The sequence below is a fragment of the Salvelinus sp. IW2-2015 genome, linkage group LG19, assembly GCF_002910315.2.
Source record: "Salvelinus sp. IW2-2015 linkage group LG19, ASM291031v2, whole genome shotgun sequence".
NCBI lineage: Eukaryota > Metazoa > Chordata > Actinopteri > Salmoniformes > Salmonidae > Salvelinus > Salvelinus sp. IW2-2015.
This window is the reverse complement of record NC_036859.1, coordinates 25764964-25781590: the sequence shown is the minus strand read 5'-3', so window position 1 is coordinate 25781590 and position 16627 is coordinate 25764964. Positions and strand designations below refer to the sequence as shown.

The following is a 16627-nucleotide window of genomic DNA, read 5'->3' as shown; positions in this document are numbered from 1 at the left end:
CACCTTCACCATCTAACACAGTAGACAGCAGTACTACACCATTCACCATCTAACACAGTAGACATCAAGTATTACCACCTTCCACCATCTAACACAGCAGACAGCAGTACTACACCTTCACCATCTAACACAGTAGACAGCAATACTACACCTTTACCATCTAACGCAGTAGACAGCAGTACTACACCTTCAGCAGAAGATGGCAGCACACTAGAAGTCACAACGTCCACTCCTATTGGTGAGTGTATGATGATATTCAAGTAGTCTATTCCGGCAAAAAACGACAGACACAACAGCGCCAATAACAGGAGACAGCAATACTACACTGTCACCATTAGAGGGCAGTACAGTCACAAAAGTCCCAGCCTTCACTACTCTGGATTAGTATCAGTACTGAAAAAGCACCCAATTGTCATACTTGAGTAAAAGTTAAGATACCTTAATAGAAAATGACTCAAGTAAAAGTGAAAGTCACCCAGTAAAATACTACTTGAGTAAAAGTCTATTGGTATTCGGTTTTAAATATGTAATTGCTAAAATATACTTAGTATCAAAAGTAAAAGTATGGATAATTTCAAATTCATTATATTAAGCAAAAGACAGCACAATTTTCTTGTTTTTTAAATGTATGGATAGCCAGGGGCACACTCCAACACTCAGACATAATTTACAAACAAAGCATTTGTGTTGAGTGAGTTCGCCAGATCAGAGGCATTATGTATGACCAGGAACGTTCTTTTGGTAAGTGTGCGAATTGGACCGTTTTCTGTCCTGCTAAGCATTTAAAATGTAAAGAGTACCTTTGGGTGTCAGGGAAAATGTATGCAGTTAAACGTACATTGCTTTATTTAGGAATGTAGTGGAGTAAAAGTAAAAGTAATCAAAAATATAAATAGTAAAGTACAGATGCCCCAAAAAAACGACTTAAGTAGTACTTTAATGTATTTTTACTCAAGTACTTTACACCACTGTTTAGTATCTGAACTGTCAAACAACATCTAGTCACACCTATCCCCTAGTTGTATGGACCAAGAATGAATACAGCAGTTTCATGACAAAGTGTTAATCATATACATGGTATATTTCAGAACTTGGATCAACATCGACTCTTCAAGCCACACATACCGTCCCTGCTGTGTCTAACCTAGTACAGACCATTACCAGTCATTCTGATGACACAACTGGTAACACAACACCACCAGTCACAACAACCTTGTTCCACAATACTGTCTCCAAGGAAACAACTGAGGCAGACCAWAAGAACATCATAACCTCTCACAAAGGTATGCATTAGTTCCCACTGCCAAGTTGCTCAAGAATCATGGCATTAACATGATTGATTTTTGTTAAGGGCATCATTTACAGCTCAGTATGGCTAGGATCATCATCTCAAAACGGATCAWGTTACATTGTGATTTTTTCAATCAGATACCCAAACTCTAATCGCCCATTTGAGGGTCTCTATAGTTTCGGCTGGGGACATAAGTAAGGAGGAGATCATTGAGGCGTTGCATAATGTAAGTGAAGCTCACATTTATCAACTCACACTTTTACACGGCTTAATGTTTCTAAAACATTACTACATAACCAGTATCAACCATTTAGAAGTAGGCTTCTAGGCTATGTTATATCAACCTGTTGAGATAACAGGCAGGAGAGCCTTTATTCCTTGCTTGATTCTACTCTTCCTCTCCAGCTTGCAGCGCAGGTCCAAGCCTTTCTACAGAGAGAGTACTGTAACAACTGCACACTACGCATCAGAAACGTCAGAGGAATATGAGACCAACATTTAATCCAAACCAGGTCTCTACACTAACCCAAAGAATCTTATGAGATTCCTGGAACTAACCCTCATCATATAACCCTAATATAGTCTGGAACACTGTCACGACCTGAACATAGAGAGCCCTTGGTTCTCTATGGTGTAGTAGGTCTGGGTGTGACTAGGGGGTGTTCTAGGTTATATATTTATATGTTGGTGCTCTTGGTATGGTTCCCAATTAGAGGCAGCTGATGTTRGTTGTCTCTAATTGGGGATCATACTTAAGGTTTCCCTGTTCCCACCTGCTTTGTGGGATATTGTTTTTGAGAGAGTGCATGTAGCACCTCAGTACTGCACGGTCGTTGTTTGTTTCTTGGTTTGTTTTAAGTTTCACTTAATAAAGATGTGGAACTCCAATCATTTTGCGCCTTGGTCCGTCTCTCCACACGTTCGTAACAGAATATCCCACCAAACAAGGACCATGCAGCGTGCAACGATGGGAGAAGTAAGTTGGACCTGAGAAGGAGATCATGGGAGGACATGAGACCCTTCCTTGGCGGGAGTTGCCAAGGAGCATGGAAGGACAGCGACGACGCCGGGGACCACGGCCACAGAAACCCAAAGAGTTTTTGTTTTGGGGGGGGGGGGGGGGGAACATGGAGCTGTGCGGTCGAGCAGCGGATGAGTGCCAGCCTGTTTGGAGTCGGGGGAGGAATTTGATGAAAGATTCCAGAGATGGTAGCGATGAGAATGCTGCAGCACAGGCGTGCTGAAGAGCGTGACACCAGTCCGGTGCATCTGCACCGGTTTCACGCATCTGGCCTCCAGTGCGCCTTCCCAGTCTGGTACGTCCTGTGCCAGCTTCCTGCACTAGCCCTGAGGTGCGTGTCACCAGTCGGTGCCACTGTGCCGGCTCCACGCACCAGGTCTCCAGTGCGTCTCCCCAGTCCAGATCCATGGCAGGAGCCGTCTACTCGCCAGTGCCCAGTCCAGGCACGGCGTCCAGTCCTGCTCCATGACGGGAGCCTTTCCTCTGCGCGGTGGCAGTCCAGGCACGGCGTCCAGTCCATCTCCAGGGCAGGAGCCTTCCTCTGCGCCGATGCCCAGTCCAGCACGGTGTCAGTCCTGCTCCATTGCCGGAGCTTTCTACTTTCCAGGACTCAAGTCCAGGCACGGCGGCCAACGCTAGCTCCATGGCAGAGCCTTCCTCTGCGCACCGGTGTCCAGTTCAGGCATCGGCTTTCCGAGTCCGCCTGCTTCCATGGCCGGAGTCTTCTTCTGCGCCGGTGCCCAGTCCAGGCACGGTGTCCAGTCCTGCTCCATGGCCGGAGCCCTCCTTTGCGCCGGTGCCCAGTCCAGGCACGGCGTCCAGGCACGGCGTCCAGTCCCGCTCCAAGGCTGGAGCCTTCCTCTGCGCCGGTGCCCAGTCCAGGCACGGCGTCCAACCCAGCTCCATGGCCGGAGCCCTCCTTTGCGCCGATGCCCAGTCCAGGCACGGCGTTCAGCCCGGCGCCATGGCCGGATCCGGGGTAAGGGCGGGGGCTACGACCTGCACCGGAGCTGCCACCGATACTAATCACCCCCCCTACCCTCCCCATTTGGTTTCAGGTTTTGCGGCCGGAGTCAAAAAGTCATGGCGGCTACAAAAGGCGACACTACAGGTGACATTTTTACCCGGACTCGAGCATTAGCGACGGAAAAAGCCTCCAAGAAGCAGCTAGCTTCAGAAAAAGCTAGCGCCATTAGTCAGGAGCAAGAGGACCCGTTCCCCCCCGAGGCCCAACGAATGCCAACCTCACACTCTGTCGAAGACATCCTTTCTGAGTTGAGATCCCAACGTACAGAACTCAACATTAAATTAGATGTCATTAACTCTCCGCTCAGTGCGATAGGGGGCACGGTGACAATCCTGGAAAATGCTTTGCCTGACATCAACAACAAGATAACCATAAACGCGGGGCACCTGGACGAGGCAGAGGAGCGAATCCTATCCACGGAAAACTTATTGACAGACGCCATGGAAACAATAGCATATGCTAAAAAAAAATAGAGCAGCTGGAATAGAAAACAGAGGACCTAGAAAACAGGGGGCGAAGGAATAATTGTGTTCTATTAAATRTGGGCGAAAAAGAAGAGGGAAACATGCCACTGATCCGCTACCTTCAAGACAAACTTCCCGAGTGGCCCCACCTGTCCACCGACAGGCCCATAGAACTCGAGAGAGCTCACCGAGCACTGAGGCCCCKACCAGCAGCCAGACAACCACCGCGCCCAATCACCATACGTTTCRTGAGATTCACCGACAAGGAACGAGTCCTACAGGCGGCGAAAACCAACACCATTACAGTGGGAAACGCCAAACTCACCTTACWCCAGGACCTGTCAGCTGGAATACGCCGAAAGCGCCGAGWGTTTGACGAGGTGAAGAAATACTCCATTGACCGAGGCATCTTTAGGGGATTCAAATACCCAAACGAGCTCAGGATTCTTCACCAAGGAGCCCTGCGACACTTCAAAACTCCCGAAGAGGCAAAACGTTTTTTGAAAGACAATCCCGGTCAATGAGAAATGGACCAATGACTAAATGCGATTACTGTTATTACTAAAGGAGGTAAGACAACATATAGCCAATATCCAAAGACCCACCCGCCCCGCTAAATGTCATTATAGCCGTCTAATTTATATTTATGTTCCTTTAGCTGAGAGGGATAGGCTCTATAGCATAACCTAGGGCTACTAACGTTTCAGCCTACTTTTATTTACCTTTTTTTTTGTTGCTACTATTACTTGTGGTTCCCTATGTCCCTTGGGGGAGGTATATGTAGGCTGGGCTATTGATTCTATTTTCTCCCTCTTTTAATGTGGTCTGGACGGGGGCTACGTTGTCATTTACTCAATGCGGGGCGGAGAGGATGAGGCATTTCTTTGGTGGGGAGGGGGAGACGTTGTGCGTTGCTAACTGTTCCCGTTTGTTTTTTTTGGAACACAGAATTGTGACTGAGCGGGGGGGTAATAGATCCAACGGGATATGTCGAGTTGTTTGGGAACTCGGCTGGGGTGTTCAGAGATTGTTATTTTATGTAAACCATTTATTTTCCTTTTATGTGAACGCAGCTGTAACTACTATCCACCTTTACCCAGAGATGACTTGCACTAAAGTTCGATTACTGTTCGATGACGATGACTAGTACCTTAAATCTATTGACATGGAACTGCCATGGTCTAGGTCATGCAATAAAACGGAAAAAGATACTATGTGCTCTAAAAAAGGAAAAAGCAGACATCGTGCTATTAKAAGAGACACACCTCTGTGATGCCGAACATGCCAAACTCCGCTGAGCTTGGGTGGGACAGGTGTATTTCTCATCTTTCAAATCAAAAAGTAGAGGTACAGCCATACTTATCCATAAGAATGTTCCATTCATAATTGACAAAAACATATCTGATCCGGAGGGGAGATTTATTTTGATAACTGGGTCACTGTATGGGCAACCAATTACTATCTTAAACATATACGGCCCTAACACAGATACTCCTGCTTTCATGTCGAAAATGATAACCCTGTTCAATGAGTATTGTGTTTCCTTTAGAGTGCTGGCTGGAGATTTTAATTGTACCCTTAACACAACCCTAGACAAAACATCTCAAGTCCCCACCACAAATCCTAGATCTGCAAAAATGTTGAACTCTCTTACTAAAGAGATGGGACTGATAGATATCTGGAGAGAGACTAATAGCTAATCTATGGACTATACATACTACTCTAATGTCCATAACACCTACTCCCGTATAGATTACATTTTTATCCCAAAGAGTTTCATAAATTCATCCACGTGTACAATCGGACCCATAGCACTTTCGGATCACGCCTTTGTCCACCTCCGCTTTGACCTCTGCAAAAACATCCCGAGGTCAAAGAGCTGGAAATTCAACACCTCCATGCTATCAAACGAAGCATTCCATACATTGGTAACTACATGGATAGACAACTACACACAAGACAACAAAGATTCTCCTGTTTCTCCGGCCACAATGTGGGACGCTGCTAAAGCCACATTAAGAGGTCATCTAATTGCATATGCTTCCTCTAAGAAAAAAGCAATGGAAGCACACAGGCTAGATCTTGAGAGGGAGCTGGAACGCTGTGAAAAAGTACATAAACAATCCCCAGACAGCACCTCCTGGAGTCAACTTAAAGCCGCCAAAGCCAAACTGAATTTGGACTATACTTGGGAGATTTTAAAAAAAGTTTTCTTTACTAAACAGAAATACCATGACTTTTTAAAAAAGAGCAGTCAGAGTGTACAATTATGGCTATCCGAACAGCAGAGGACGAGGTCACATATGACCCAAAAAAGATCAATTTAACTTTTCATGATTTTTACTGCAAACTATATATCGCTGAGAGAAAACACACAGAGGCAGAACTCCACTCCTTCCTAGAGGGAATCTCGCTACCTAAACTATCAGAGACCGACCAAGAAGATCTCAACTCCCCCTTCACTCCTGAGGAGATCCTGGAGGCAATTACCTCCATGCCACCTAACAAGTCCCCAGGGCCAGATGGATTCCCCAGAGAGTTCTACAAAGCTTTTTTGGCCCAGCTTAGCCCTATTTTCATGCCAATGCTGGAGGATTTTAGCAAAAACGGAGTTCTCCCAGACTCAATGCACACAGCTCGCATTACAGTGTTGCTCAAAAAAGACAAGGACCCCCTATCCTGCTCCTCCTTCCGGCCCATACGCTTGTTGGATTTCGACTACAAAAGAATTACCAAATTGCTCGCCAAAAGACTAAACACTCTTCTTCCCAAAATAATAAAAGTGGACCAAACTGGATTTATTAGAGACAGATACTCTTCTGATAACATTCGCCGTCTTTTTGATATTATTGATCAAGTAAACGCACAGAAGACCCCTGTCCTGCTGGCTTCACTGGATGCTGAGAATGCGTTCGACAGGATGGAGTGGAGCTTTCTGTTCTCAGTCTTAGAAAAGTTCATTATGGGCCCAAACTTTATTAAATGGATCAAATCACTATACTCTCATCCAAAGGCCATGGTGACTACTAACGGACTGAACTCTGACAGATTCCCTTTGGGACGGGGCACAAGACAAGGGTGCTCGCTGTCCCCCATGCTCTACTTGTTGGGGGCGGAGCCTCTGGCAGTGTTGATAAGGAGCAATTCAAGTATTATAGTTGTTTCTGCAGGCGGCCTGCAGCACAAGATTTCGCTTTACGCGGATGATGTCTTGCTCTACATATCCAACCCTGAGAAATCCCTTCTTCCCATTTTAGACACAATTGCTCAGTATGGCAAGTTTTCAGGTTATAAGATCAATTTGAACAAATCCACTGTCTGCCCTCTCAATATTACACTCACCAGCTCTATGAAGACACTATGTCCATTCCAATGGAAGACACAGGGGTTTCAATACCTTGGGATCTTCATAACACCAGATCTGAATAGCCTTTCAAGGAGAATTATCTTCCACTCCTGGATCGAATCAAGAACGATCTCCAAACCTGGATCTCCCTCCCAATTAGCTTAGTAGGAAGAATTAATGTCATCCGTATGAACATCCTCCCTAGACTGAACTATTTATTTCAGATGCTCCCATGCTATCTCCCAGCTTCCTTTTTCAAAACAACTAACCAAAGCATCACCAAATTTATATGGGGCAATAAAAAACCTAGGATCAAGTTCTCCACTCTATCGAAACCTGAATCTAAGGGCGGTCTTGCCCTTCCCCCCCTTCAATTGTACTACTGGTCTGCCCAAATCCGCAACATGCTAACATGGATCACAAACAGACAAGAGTCAACGGGGATTCAGATAGAAGCCCAATCCTGTGGTTCATTGCCACTAAGCTCAATTATATTCATTAATAACTTTAGTGAAGTGGGCAACATAGCCAAAACCTTTGTGATTTACAGCACCCTACTAGCGTGGAGGGACTGTAAGAAATACCTGGGCATRTCCTCCCAAAAATGTTCTCACTCGCCTATAGTAGGCAACCCAGACTTGCCAAAAGCCCTGAGGGATGCCAACTTTAATCTTTGGCATACTCTAGGAATCAGGACCTTTTCAGACCTATTTCATCAGAAGACCACTACACTGAAATCCTTTCAAGAGCTCTGCAGTGAATTCAATGTGCCAAGATCCCATTTTAAAAAATATCTTCAAATTAGTCATTTCCTCATTTACTTCCAAGAGGYGGTTTAGAACTCAGTTGAATGAAGTTGAAACCCTTCTTGTCACAGCACAATCCATTAAAGGCAAAATATCTTATATCTATAGACTCCTTTCTGAGAAAGGGGGCTCCTCCTTTACTCCTTTGAAAATAATCTGGGAAAAGGACCTTGGTCTGACTATCAGTGATGAGTTATGGGCGGAGGTTTGCGACAGGGTATACTGCTCCTCTACTAATGAAAGAATCTAATTACACATTTTTGTACACATTTTATTACACTCCCTTGAGACTCCATAGAATGAAAACAGACATTTCTCCTAACTGTAAAAGATGTACCTCTGAAAGTGGAACCTATATGCATGTATTTTGGAGCTGTAGAGAGATTGCCAGATTTTGGCAATCTATACATACTGCTGCACAGAAAATACTAGATGTACAGTTTGATATGACCCCGTGTATCTATCTTCTTAATGCCCAGCAGGACTTTGTTCTTGATCCTGACAGAGAAAATTTGCTTATGACCATTACATACTTTGCTAAGAAATGTATTCTTCTATTGTGGGCCTCTAATACCTCTCCTACATATAAAATGTGGATTGACCAGATTGTTGACTTTCTCCCTCTTGAAAAGCTCACTTATGACCTCCGCAAGAGACAGCCCAAGTTTGATAGACTCTGGTCTCCACTACTCAACTATATTTCAAATTGGACAGAGTGAATGGGGTGATTAGGGAGATGAGCAGATGCATGTTGTGTAAGGTTGTACAAAAATCTCTGAAACTGGAAACACTTATCTCCCTCACTAGCTTTAAGCACCAGCTGTCAGAGCAGCTCATAGATTACTGCACCTGTACATAGCCCATCTCTGAATTAGCCCAAACAACTACCTCTTTACCTACTGTATTTATTTATTATTTTGCTCCTTTGCACCCCATTATTTCTGTCTCTACTTTGCGCTTTCTTCCACTGCAAACCAACCATTCCAGTGTTTTTAGTTTTTATTTTACTTGCTGTGTATTTACTTCGCCACCATGGCCTTTTTATATTTTTATTATATTTACATATATTTGTTTGCCTTCACCTCCCTTATCTCACCTCACTTGCTCACATTGTATATAGACTTATTTTTTTTCACTGTATCATTGACTATATGTTTGTTTTACTCCATGTGTAACTATGTGTTGTTGTATGTGTCGAACTGCTTTGCTTTATCTTGGCCAGGTCGCAATTGTAAATGAGAACGTGTTCTCAATTTGCCTACCTGGTTAAATAAAGGTTAAATAAATAAAATAAAATAAATAAGGTGCTGTAAAATCTAAAAACAAATTATTTGCTCGTTGTCTCAGCTAAGCTGAAAATAGCTAATAAGAACCTTGGTAGTGCTGCTGCAAGTTTTATACTTTAAATGTTGTAATAATTATTCTTTGTGTGTATGTAATATATATATTTAAAAAATTTAAGTCTGTCACATCTGTGAATGTGGAATGTGTTTTGTAGGTTGATTGAAAACAAGAAAACTTAATAAAACTTTAAATTGAAAAAATAAAAAATAAAAAATAAATAAAATAAAAAACAAATAGTAAAGATGCATCTAAGGGGCTACAAAAGTTGGCTACAAAACAAAAGTTATTTTGGAAATCTGCGCAACAATTGGATTGTCAATATATATACTGTATATACAGTATATACTGTATATATATTATATACACATATATACACACACACACCACAGTCGAAGTCAGGAGTTTACATACACCTTAGCCAAATACATTTAAACTCAGTTTTTCACAATTCCTGACATTTAAATCCGAGTAAAAATTCCCTATCTTAGGTCAGTTAGGATCAGCCCTTTATTTTAAGAATGTGAATGTCAGAATATAGTAGCGAGCATGATTTATTTCAGCTTTTATCACATTCCCAGTGGGTCAGAAGTTTACATACACTCAATTAGTATTTGGTAGCATTGCCTTTAAATTGTTTAACTTGGGTCAAACGTTTTGGGTAGCCTTCCAAAGCTTCCCACAATAAATTGGGTGAATTTTGGCCCATCCTCCTGACAGAGTTGGTGTAATTGAGTCAGGTTTGTAGGCCTCCTTGCTCCACAGGCTTTTTCAGTTCTGCCCACAAATTTTCTATAGGATTGAGGTTAGGGCTTTGTGATGGCCACTCCAATACCTTGACTTTGTTGTCCTGAAGCAATTTTGCCAACACTATTGGAAGTTTGCTTGGGGTCATTGTCCATTTGGAAGACCCATTTGCGACCAAGCTTTAACTTCCTGACTGATGTCTTGAGATGTTGCTCAATATATCACATAATTTCCCCCGTCATGATGCCATCTATTTTGTGAAGTGCACCAGTCCCTCCTGCAGCAAAGCACACCCACAACAGGATGCTGCCACTCCCATGCATCACGGTTGGGATGGTGTTCTTCAGCTTGCAAGCCTCCCCCTTTTTCCTCCAAACATAACGATGGTCATTATGGCCAAGCAGTTCTATTTTTGTTTCATCAGACCAGAGACATTTCTCCAAAAAGTACAATCTTTGTCCCATGTGCAGTTGCAAACCGTAGTCTGGCTTTTTATGTCGGTTTTGGAGCAGTGGCTTCTTCCTTGCTGAGCGGCCTTTCAGGTTATGTCGATATAGGACTCGTTTTACTGTGGATATAGATACTTTTGTACCTGTTTCCTCCAGCATCTTCACAGGGTCCTTTGCTGTTGTTCTGGGATTGATTTGCACTTTTCAAAGTATTTCATCTCTAGGAGACAGAAACATCTCCTTCCATGATCCATGGTGTTTATACTTGCGTACTATGTTTGTACAGATAAACGTGGTACCTTCAGGCGTTGGAAATTGCTCCCAAGGATGAACCAGACTTGTGGAGGTCTACAATTTCTTTTCTGAGGTCTTGGTTGTATTTCTTTGATTTTCCTATGATGTTCAAGGGAAAAGGCACTGAGTTTGAAGGTAGGCCTTGAAATACATCCACAGGTACACCTCCAATTGACTCAAATGCCTATCAGAAGCTTCTAAAGCCATGACATCCTTTTCCAAGTTGTTTAAAGACACAGTCAACTTAGTGTATGTAAACTTCAGACCCACTAGAACTGTGATACAGTGAAATATAAGTGAAATAATCTGTCTGTAAACAATTGTTGGAAAAATTACTTGTGTCATGCACAAAGTAGATGTCATAACTGACTTGCCAAAACTATAGTTTGTTAACAAGAAATTTGTGGAGTGGTTGAAAAACGACTCCAACCTAAGTGTATGTAAACTTCCGACTTCAACTGTATATATAAATGGACAAGCATGTTTTCGTTTTGAGGTTCTAGAATTTTAGCAGTTTTTAACTAATACAGATTGGTATACGTGTAAAGAGGAAGAAAAASTATCCGCCAGAGCAGAGTTGCATGTTTTTTTCATTGGAGTAGCTGTGGCACATGTTCCAAACTTCAGATAGGTCAACAGGCGCTAAAGTGAGGATAGGAGCACGGCTCAGAAATCGAATTATGACTGAGGAGAAACGATATTCCTCCGCCCCAGGGACATCGATGTCTTTTATAACTAGCTACATAGATCATATAAGGGCAGCAGGATGCTGCTCCCTCTGACCCGGGAGATTCGGTTGTCCTCAAGGCCTACTCTCACCGCCTTTGACCGAGCTGTCATGAGCCGACAGTAATGGGGTACCAAAGGCTATTATGGTTACTCTTACACCACTGAAGACACTGAACTAGGCTAAAAACCAACTGCTCTGCCGATTTATTGTAAAACACATACATTTATATATATTATTGCTGCGTTTGCAACTTCATAGACCAAATTCAACAAGGATGTTATTGTCGTTTCCACTGGGATTTCTAAACGTTCTCTGTGAGCCAAGAACGCATGTCAAATGATAGGCAAAATCTGACCATGCTGAGAGGAGAGAAAATAATACGACGGGAAAGGGAATCTACTATCACAATGGGCCATGCACGCACGTTTGATTTTATTTCAAATCAAATCAATTGTATTGGTGCCATACACATGGTTAGCAGATGTTAATGCGAGTGTAGCGAAATGATTGTGCTTCTAGTTCTGACAGTGCAGTAATATCTAACAAGTAATCTAACAAATTCACAATGACTACCTTATACACACACAATGGGATGGAATAAGAATATGTACATATACATATATGGATGCGCGATGGTCGTGCGGCATAGGCAAGATGCAATAGATGGTATAAAATACAATGTATATCTATATGAGATGAGTAATGTAGGATATGTAAATGTTATTAAAGTGCCATTATTTAATGTGACTAGTGATACCATTATTAAATCCAGTGATTTGAGTTTGTATGTTGGCATACAGATTTGCTTCAAAGGCCACGGTGAAATGAGATATGATATGAGCCTCGTGTCACGGACTCAGGAGGAGGCGCTAAAAGTAGAACTGAAAACACACGTTGTTTGCCCGCTCCTCAAAATTATAGGTCTTTAAGCTATTTTCCCCCCTATCCTGGTTGCTTCGTTCTAAGCATCGCTATAGCTGTACGTGGTGCAAATGGATTACGTATGTTCTCAAGCACATCTCCACAATCCTGCTAGATGCAACTGATGTTAATTCTCTTGATTGATAGCCTAAGGGTTCGCCTTTCGCCATCTAGGTTTGGTTTGTAAACTCAGATCATATGGGGTCACTTAGGGGTTGAAATCAGACCAGAGCTTTTTCTCTGAACATTTTAGCTTGATGCTCTCAATGGATCAGTTCCCAAGGCAATGGCATAGGAAGGCCACTGAGGCCATCCTCTGAATAGGAGCATGTAACTTTGGGCTTGATTATGCCCAACTCAAGCGTATGACATAAGTTACCAAACCATGAAAAACAGCCCCAGACCATTATTCCTCCTCCACAAAATTTTACAGTTGGCACAATGCATTCGTGCAGGTAGCATTTTCTTGGCATCTGCAAAACCCAAATTCGTGCTTCTGACTGCCATATGGTGAAGCTGATTTTATCACTCCAGAGAACGCGTTTCCACTGCTCCAGAGTCCAATGGCGGCGAGCTTTACACCACTCCAGCCGATGCTTGACGTTGTGCATGGTGATTTTAGGCTTGTGCGCGTTTGCTCAGCCATGGAAACCCATTTCATGAAGCTCCCGACGAACAGTTATTGTGCTGACTTTGCTTCCGGAGGCAGTTTGGAACTCAGTAGTGAGTGTTGCAACCGAGGACAGATGGTTTTTACGCGTTACGAGCTTCAGGCCTACCACTTCGCAGCTGAGCCATTGTTGCTCCTAGACATTTCCACATCACAATAACAGCACTTAAGGTTGACCGGTGCAGCTCTAGCAGGGCAGTAATTTGTTGAACTGACGGTGTCATGTTGAAAGTCATTGAGCTCTTTAGTAGGGCCATTCTACTCCCAATGTCTATGGAGATTGCATGGCTGTGTGCTCAATTTTATACACCTGTTAGCAGCGGGTGTGGCTGAAATAGCCATCTCCACTAATTTGAAGGGGTGTCCACATACTTTTGTATATATAGCGTAAGAAAACCATTATTTTGTTGAAATATAATTTGATCTCTGAAAAATTGATTTCACCCAAATTTGCCATTTAAATTTTTAGGATTCATATAATATTCAATAATTATACTATCTAACATCAGATTTAGACTAAACTTTTTTCTATCAATGAGTAAGACATGAGGAATCCAAAGAAGTAGTCAGGGACCACCACACCCCACGCCAATCCCACCGCAACAGTATATAGTATCAGTTCTCTATGTTTGTTTGACAAGTAGTATGGATCTGCGGCTTAGATAATTGTTTCTTTGTCCTATGTAATGAATTCTCAGTGAATTTGATGTTGCCCCCCCCCCCCCCTGTTTTGAGAACTTTGTCATTTAAATTGTTGGGTTTATGTCCCATCCTAAATCATGATATTAGAAGGTTCTGACCACTAGATGGTGRTGTTCCTGCTATTAGGGGATTATCGTTAAAGGAATAGTTCAACCAAATTACACAATTACATTTTGGGTTTCTTACCCTCTAAGCAGTCTATGGACCAGGTACAAACCCATTGCAAGTCAGTAGTCCCCATAATAGCATCTTCGAGCTTCATATCCAAATCATCTATAAGTAACACCATTGAGTTACATAATACATCTTTAGATACTTTAGGATGATTTGGACATGAAGCGTGCTAATATAGGTACCCTTGACTTACATTGGATTTGTGACACAAATAATTTGCATTTGAAACAATGGCCTTGTAAACCAAACCAAAGCATAGGTTGCTGTCATACTAGAGGGGCAAGCTACATCTACTCAGGGTTTTCTAAAGCTAACCAGCTTCAGTTAGCTTCACATTCCAATTCAGGCTTCATCCATACTACAACGGTGAATATTGCTTGTCTGCCTGCCGCTAACTGTAGCAGGCTTGTAACTGCGCATGCATGTTGCACATGGCTAGTCGAACGCCAAACATTGACACAATGCTGAAACATAAATTCATGGGCGAGTCAGTGCCACATTTTAATTTGGGTAAAAATCTAAATGAAAGAAAAGTTATCTTTCAAATTCAGCAGGCTATGGTGTGAAATAGGCTTTTAGAAATGACATCTTTATTGTATTACTTCTTGGTAATGCTGACTCTGTTGACAGTTGACAGACATATTCAATCTCTCCCTATCCCTGAATGCTGTCCTCACATGCTTCAAGATGTCCACCATTGTTCCTGTACCCAAAAAAGCAATGGTAACTGAATTAAATGTGCTTTGAGAGACTAGTCAAGGATCATATCACCTCTACCTTACCTGACACCCTAGACCCATTTCAATTTGCTTACCGCCCCAATAGATCCACAGACGATGCAATCGCCAACGCACTGCACACTGCCCTATCCCATCTGGACAAGAGGAATACCTATGTAAGAATGCTGTTCATTGACTATAGCTCAGCATTCAACACCATAGTACNCGCACTGCACACTGCCCTATCCCATCTGGACAAGAGGAATACCTATGTAAGAATGCTGTTCATTGACTATAGCTCAGCATTCAACACCATAGTACCCTCCAAGCTCATCATTAAGTTCGGGGCCCTGGGTCTGAACCCTGCCCTGTGCAACTGGGTCCTGGACTTCCTGACGGGCCGCCCCCCAGATGGTGAAAGTAGGAAAAGACACCTCCACTTCGCTGATCTTCAACACAGGGGCTCCACAAGGGTGCATGCTCAGCCCCCTCCTGTACTCCCTGTTCACCCATGACTGRGTGGCCACGCACGCCTCCAACTCAATCATCAAGTTTACAGACGACACAACAGTAGTAGGCCTGATTACCAACAATGATGAGACAGCCTACAGGAAAATAACCTGGCACCACAATAACCTGGCATCAACAAAACAAAGGAGCTGAACGTGAACTTCAGGAAACAGCAGAGGGAGCCCCCACCTATCCATATAGAGTAAAGAAGGTGGAAAGCTTCAAGTTCCTTGGAGTACACATCACTGACAAACTGAAATGGTTCACCCACACAGAGAGCGTGGTGAAGAAGGCGCAACAGTGCCTCTTCAACCTCAGGAGGCTGAAGAAATTTGGCTTGGCACCTAAAACCCTTACAAACTTTTACAGATGCACAATTGAGAGCATCCTGTCGGGCTGTATCACCGCCTGGTATGGCAACTGCACCGCCCGCAACCATAGGATTCTCCAGAGGGTGGTGCGGTCTGCCTAACGCAAACTACCTGCCCTCCAGGACACCTACAGCACCCGATGTCACAGGAAGGACAAAAAGACCACCCGAGCCACTGCCTGTTCACCCGGCTATCATCCAAAAGGTGAGGTCAGTACAGGTGCATCAACGCTGGGACCGAGAGACTGAAAAACAGCTTAAATAGCCATCACTAACACCTTAGAGGCTGCTGCCCTATATACATAGACTTGGATAGATAATGGAACACTAATCACCTTAATAATGTTTACATATTTTGCATTACTCATCTCATATGTATATACTGTATTCTATTCTATTCTACTGTAGTTTAGTCTATGCCGCTCCGACATTGCTCGTCCAAATATTTATATATTCTTAATTCCATTCCTTTACTTTGGATGTGTTTGTATTGTATGTATTGTTGTGAAATTGTTAGAGATTACTTGTTCGCTATTGCTGTTCCTGCTATTAGGTGATTACTTTTAAAGACCCCCCCACCATCATGTGTTAATGGGATAGATCACTGTTGGAGCTAGAAACACAAGCATTTCACCTACACCTGCAATAACATCTGCTAAACATGTGTATGTGACCAATCACATTTGATTTGATTTGATTTGAGAAAGTGATATTGACTCAGAAAAGGTTTGTGACCACTGGCTGACAGGGTAAGACAACCAATATGTCATTTGGGTGATCTATCCCATTAACACATGATGGGGGGGTCTTTAAAAGTAATCACCTAATAGCAGGAACAGCACCAGCTAGTGGTCAGAACCTGGTAACATTAGGATGTGGGATGGAACATAAATCCAACAACTTCAATGATACATTTTTCTGAACAGTGGGAAAAAAACATCACCAAATTCACWGAGAATACATTACATAGGATGAAGAAACAATACTCTGAGCCGCAGCTCCATTCTACTTGTCAAACATAGAGAACTGATACTCATTGTTTGGG

At 43.0% G+C, this 16627-nt stretch overlaps 1 long non-coding RNA gene across 1 annotated transcript; it reads left to right on the top strand.

Annotated features, from left to right (window-relative positions):
* Positions 1-42: 42 nt before the first annotated feature.
* Positions 43-2180, top strand: LOC111979796 (uncharacterized). Its single transcript, XR_002879371.2, has 4 exons — positions 43-238; positions 1089-1283; positions 1429-1517; positions 1697-2180. It is a non-coding gene; the product is annotated as an uncharacterized lncRNA (long non-coding RNA).
* The last annotated feature ends 14447 nt before the right edge of the window (positions 2181-16627 follow it).